The sequence below is a fragment of the Cynocephalus volans genome, chromosome 9, assembly GCF_027409185.1.
Source record: "Cynocephalus volans isolate mCynVol1 chromosome 9, mCynVol1.pri, whole genome shotgun sequence".
NCBI classification, from domain to species: Eukaryota; Metazoa; Chordata; class Mammalia; order Dermoptera; family Cynocephalidae; genus Cynocephalus; species Cynocephalus volans.
This window is the reverse complement of record NC_084468.1, coordinates 25036866-25042883: the sequence shown is the minus strand read 5'-3', so window position 1 is coordinate 25042883 and position 6018 is coordinate 25036866.

The following is a 6018-nucleotide window of genomic DNA, read 5'->3' as shown; positions in this document are numbered from 1 at the left end:
TTCTATGTAATTCTAAATGTCCACTTTACATTCCACAAGAAGAAAAAAGGAGAAGGAAACTAATATATTGAACATCAACTCTGCCATGTCCTGTGAAAAACTGTTCTCTTAATTGTGTCATTTAATTGTTATGCTATCTCTATGAAATAGCTATGATTTTCATTTTAGAGAGGAGGGAAGCAAGCCTTAAAAAGAAATGTGAAAACATTCTGCTAATAACTCTACAAAGACAGGATTCAAACTCACATTTGTCTGGTTTAAAAACCTTGTGCATAACTTATTAAAGAAAAAATCTTTTAAGTAATATAAATAGATGGAAATAAATTAGTACCACCTCCAGTACGTAAAATTAAAATTCTCACAATGACGTATGTCCCTGGATTGAAAGCAGCTAAAACTAAGATGCACAAAACAGGAGGAACTGGCTTTAAGGTGAGCTTTTGAGCCCGGTGAACACCCTAAGGCACTATCTTCTCCTAGATTCCTGGATGTGGCCACAGAAGTTGGGAGTATCGAATGGAAGGGAATGTTGAAAAGTAGAATGTTTTCCTATAGTTTAAGATCCTATCCTAGGTACAAATAGGCTCTTCCAAATGAATGGTGACTCTGGTTACTCAAAATAAAATGCCTTATTTCACTGTTTTATGGCTCATTATGTTGCCCATTAAGGATCTATAATACAGGCATTTGTTATATCAGAGCTTATGAAACCATGGCCAGCCAATGTACTATTTTATACTGCAGCAGTCTTTTCTCAGAGGTATGGGGTGGAATTGACATTTACCTTGGAAAAATAATCAATTGGTAGTTTATATAATTGACTTCTAGTCCCCAAACTGCCTGTCCCATTGAAAATGCCTGACCTTGCTCTATCTTTTCCATTCTACTATAACAGTCAATAAACATTCTTAGTTCAAGGAAAGTGTGTGTGTGATAGGGGAAGAAAAATTAACTAAATAACACATCTAAATTTCTTTTCCAACCCAGTTCATTAGTTGCTTTGGTATTATGATAGCACTGCTGCTTGAGATTTTCATTTTGCACTTGTATTCTTAAACCATGTTAATATTTTTAACCCATGCCACCAAATGGACAACTTGTTTTAAGTAACATAATTATGTAATGTGTTTAGAAGAATACCTGGTATGTGTTCAGTAAATGTGAAGGCAAAATTAATTATGGGAATGAGCCATGTGGAAAATTGGGTACAGGTCCCAACACATGTCATGTTAAAGCAACAATATGAGGGACAGTAAGGCTAGGGCAGATTTAGGGATGGGAGAGTAAATACATTTGGACTGGCATTCAGGGCCCAGATCATATACAGACTTTTAGTCCATGGTAAATACTTTGGGATTTATTTTAATGTGATAGGAAACTATAGAAGAGTTAATATCAGGGGAATGACACAATTTGTCTTATGTCTCCTTTACGTGACTCCTACTCGATTGATCAATATGTGTATATGTATAATATATGTCTTATATACTGGGTGCATACACACATATATCTGTATCTAAATTTATAGCTGATACAGATCAGATACCTATATTACTGATATAAATTATATAGATTATATATACTGTGTTATAAACTCTAAAGATGTAGACAAGAATAAGAAATTGTCCTCAATTCCAGTATATTTCCAATCTAGTAAAGCCAGCAAAATTTATCGGAGAGACATACAAAAATGTGCAGGACTTAAGCCTTGTCTTGGTATCTCTCAGTGATCTCAATTCTACCATTTGTTAAGTATGTAACCTTGGATGTGGTTTTAGCATCATTAAGGCTTTTTTATCTATGAAATAGCAAAAATAATGATAGCTATAGCAGGTAATAATATTATATTGGAAGGGAGCCTTTCCAAGGCACATTCTCCAAAAATATGACCATATGAGATTTTTGTAGAAAAAAATAAAAAAGCCAATACAGTGAGTAGAATTAAGTTGTAGTTATTAGTAATAAATGTCTTGGATATTAGTATATTTAAATGAAATATGAATGAAGCAAGGAAGGGAGGAAAGAATAAAGGGAACAAGGGAGGGAGGGAGAGAAATTAGGCTATTTTATAAATACATGCTAAATTTTCATTATCACTTATAGTTGTAGAATAATAATAGCTAATACTGAGAGCTTTCAACTTGCCAGACATTATTCTAAGTATTTTACACGTAGTAAGTCAACTCATCCCCAGAACTTTTATATGAGGTAAGAAATGTTTTTATTTTGACACTACAGAAGGGAAAATTAAGGCAGGTATTTTGGGTAATTTGCCTGATGTCACATGACAAATAGTATTAGGTAATTGTGCAGCTACATAGTGTTGGGGATCAGAATATAATACTGCAAGTATGGTTCTTTGGCATGCTGAGTACTTTGAACTAAAAGAGGACAGAAGGGCATCAGAAGCAAGACTTCTCTCCGACCTCTCCCACTATCCTTTCTCTTTCCCCCATTTCTCTTCTTTAGCAGATCATAGAAACCAGAATTCCTCTTCCCCAAGGTGGGTCATAGAAAGTTGAACTCCTGTCCCCTAAAGCAAAGCATAAAATCTAAAAATGTCACTTTCTGGCCTTCTCCCTTCTGCCCTAAAGACTCGTGAGACAGGTGTCCTGCCAGATACCTAGAGGAAGATACGCTACACAGAGAGGCCAAGAAGAATCTGAACAAACAGGCCTTGCTAGTTCTCCCAGTTTACTACCATTAGATCATATCCTTTTTATCCAATCACATTTTACATGCTGTCCATTCTTCATTGAATCGAAGCTTGAAAATTCACAATTTTCCCTGATTCTTTGAGTTTTCATTTCCGAAGGCTTCTGCGTCATGAAAAACTTTGATTAAACAAATTTGTTCTACTTTTCTATGCATTTCTCTTTACTTATGCTTTTATTTTTCACCTTAAAAAAGCAACATGGCAATATTAACATAGTGTAGGTTCAGACTGTGGCACATCCATATTCCAGCTTATGGTAACTTTCTGAGTCTCTTTTTCCTCTTTATCAAAATGTGGTTTTTAATAACTACCTCATGATTACACAAGATACTGTATCAAAACATCCTGATGCTCAAAAAATTATTTCTACAGTCAATTAATTATTCACCAAACATGAATTATTGCTTAGTATATGTTACATATTCAATATTTTGCTAGTTTTTACTTATAATTTTTGATATACCTTTTGAATACCTTGCTGCTATATTTGGAATAGAAATGTATAACAAATGGTAACACAAAAACAGTATAGTTTCAAAATAATACCAACAATCTGAAAGAGAGCTAGAGAAATACAATTTCCTTCTCTCCCTCAGTCTGTAGGCATTCTTCCATTTTCTAAGTTCTTGTGAAATAGTTTTATTTAACTAGCATATTAAAGAGTACTTAATCATTTGTATTTAAAATACTTTGTAAAATGACAGTAGTTCATCAAATGTACTTTCCAGCAATATGCACTTATCAGTCTGTTTCTGTTGCTTATAACAGAAGTACCTGGAACTGGACGATTTATGAGGAAACAAAATTTATTGCTTACAGTTTCAGAGGCTGGAAATTCCAAAGTCCAGGGAACACATCTGGTGAGGGTATTGTTTGGTGATGGCTTTACAGCAATGCAGGGGTCTCACATGGCATAGAAAGGCAGGGCAGAGAAAGAGACTCTCATCCGCTCTCCTTTTAAAGCCCTCTGAACCACGTGCATGACCACCAGTATTAATCCATTCATGAGAGCATAGTCATCAGAATCTAATCACCTCTGAAAGGCCCCACCTTCCAATTGCCATAATGAGATTTCCCACACTCAACAGTTACAATGGGGATTAAGCTTTAATGACTTTGGGGGGACATTCAATATTCTGCAATACTCAACCTAGGTAGCATAACTTTAGATCTGGTCTGTTAATTTACTTTGATTTCATATAATTTTGTACTTTCAATGGACAATTTATTAAACATACAATTCAATATGGTTATATTTTAAATAATGATAACTTATAGCTAAATGAATTATATTTAAACAAAATAAATATAATGTTTTTGTTTAACCCAAATTGTGAAGTGAACTGTGGATGAGGAAGGAAAGAGGGTTTGAGGTTTAGGGAATGTTGGCCTGAAGGTGTTCACACTCTCACCTCACCTCCAACACAGAGCTCTTGAGTGCTCTAAGACATTGTGGTTTCTTCCTCACATGAATTGCTGTTTTGTTTTGTTCTGTTTTGGTTTTCTTTGTAGGGAACTTGTGTTATCCCCAGGATTCTGGACTCTGAGAATTTATTAGTAGATGCACTCATCATGAATCTCACTATATATACATAAATCTGGGGAAATTTTGCACTATTTTCGAGGAGCACACATTTTCTTAGAAGACAATAGGTGAAAATCAGTAGTTAAAATTATCAGGCTTGTCTACTAATTAATTTGAGGATAGCATAGAGGGTTCTACTCAGATTGTCCTCAGGAATATAACCCCATGATAGAGTCATAGGATGGCAGGGCAGCAAGTTTATAATTGGACATAATGATGTTTTGCTACAAAGCCCTTGAAATGATGATAACTCTGTGTTAAATGTTAGCCATTTTGGTGCTGAACATTTCTGTATAAATGGAGGGATTTGGGTGGGAGTGATGGCAGATACTCAGTATATCTGATGAGCAGTCAGAAAGACAATATCAGCAGAAGTACAAAAGCAAGTAATTCAGCTTGGTTGTCATCAGCGGGCACCTGCAGAAGCAGTGTCCCCATGGGCCATTGGCATCAAAGTGACAGCTGTGACTTTGACATTGGGCAAAGCTATGGAAGATACCAAGAATAGATAAGGGTTTTCCATCTACATTGTATAAATAAGACTCCCAAGTAGTTCTCTTATTTTTTAAAGAAATTTGACAGTGAATTGAATTCCTACAAAAGGTGGAAGTAGAGCCAGAGAAGTACTGTTTGTAATTATTATTTTTATATTCAATCATAAAAATGTGTGACCTGGACAACACTAATGACTTGAATGTGCTCAAGCTTATCAATCTTAGAACCAAATATATTTATGCTACACACACAAACACACATACAAACGCACCCACACACACACTCCCTAGGTATCCGAGTTAGAAATCTCTCTAATCCTTGAGATTCTGAAAAATACTTGCTCCAAACCCATTTCACACTCTGTAGGAAAAAAAACCACCCTCTCACATTGCTGGGAATTCTTTTGGGGCTTTAATTCTTTTTGTTTCCTATGGCTCTGAGCTTCTATTCTCCACTTAACTAACTTTACAGAACTTCTCACCCTCCCACGCATATCTCTCCTGCAATTCAGTCACTAAGAAAATGAAAATACAAATTCCTTTTTTTTTTTTTCCAAATGAAGCAAAGCAATGTAAATAATACATTTTTTTTAATGTTCTGGAAGACGTAGAGATAAAGGTGACTCACAATAACTTAAAAATTTGGATGTTAGCTATTCCTGTTTTTTTTTTTTAAACAAACGAACAAACAAAAACTGTCTCTGTAATATACAAAATTAGGAGTCTAAGTCTCTCTTTGGTTCACTGTCTCCATCTTTTCTTCAGTCTTCCCTCTTCAAAGGGCCTGCCCATCTTTTTCATATACCTTCAAGTTCATTTCTGTCATTAACCTAAACCTCACTACTGGATCTCTCTCTGCATGTCTAAGACACAGCAGAATTAATGTTTATAAAGCCCCCATCTGATTAATTATTTAAGCATGGAGGGTTTTAATTTCATTTCAGAAATAAAAGAGAGGGATTTTTATTTATTCTACTTTATATATAGGATTCTAAGTAATCTTGTTTTGTATAATGAAATACAAGGAAAAAACATAAATTTTGGAGATATAAAGACTGAAGACTGAAGACAGACTCAAATTAGAATCCTAATTTTGCTGTTTAATTATTCCATTACCTGGAATAAGATATTTAATATTTCTCTTAATACCTTTTAATAAAATTAGGATAAAATAACTTTTTTAGTGGGTAATGGGAAGAATAAAAATGACAGCATGGGAGCCA